This window comes from Metarhizium album (assembly GCF_000804445.1).
Source record: "Metarhizium album ARSEF 1941 chromosome Unknown scaffold_42, whole genome shotgun sequence".
Taxonomy (NCBI): Eukaryota; Fungi; Ascomycota; class Sordariomycetes; order Hypocreales; family Clavicipitaceae; genus Metarhizium; species Metarhizium album.
Window position 1 is genome coordinate 11346 of NW_024467616.1, and position 560 is coordinate 11905.

Consider the following 560-nt stretch of genomic DNA (forward strand, 5'->3'; position numbering starts at 1 on the left):
CTAGTAGTAAAGAGAATAAACTAATACTAACTTACTTCTCTATTAGTTACTATACTAAAATTAATATACTAAAGTTTTATTTAATAAGCTTATAAAATAATATAAAACTACTAGTTTATAGTAATAAGCTTATATAAGTTAATATTAATACTATAAGTTTAAGCTATATTTAATATTAAGATAGAAACTAAGCTGCTACTACTACTAAATAAAGTCTAGGACTTTAAGGACTTTTTTAATAAAAAAATAGTTATTATACTACTTCTCTATAAAGGCTTCTCTAATTATTATATTTAGTTAAGAAAAAAGGTAGATAGTATACTTCTAAAGCTCTTCTAAGCCTCTTTATATAATATACCTTATAAGTACTTACTAGAAATCTATAAGTAAATTATAGACTTTATAAATTAAAAATAAATATAAGTAAGCACTTTACTAGCTATAGCTCTAGTGCTACTAGCAAAGAAACTAAGAGGAGGTTAGTAATTCTATATTAACTATAAAGCGCTAAATAAAGTAATAAAATAAAATTACTACTTTTTACTACTAGTAAAGAAAAT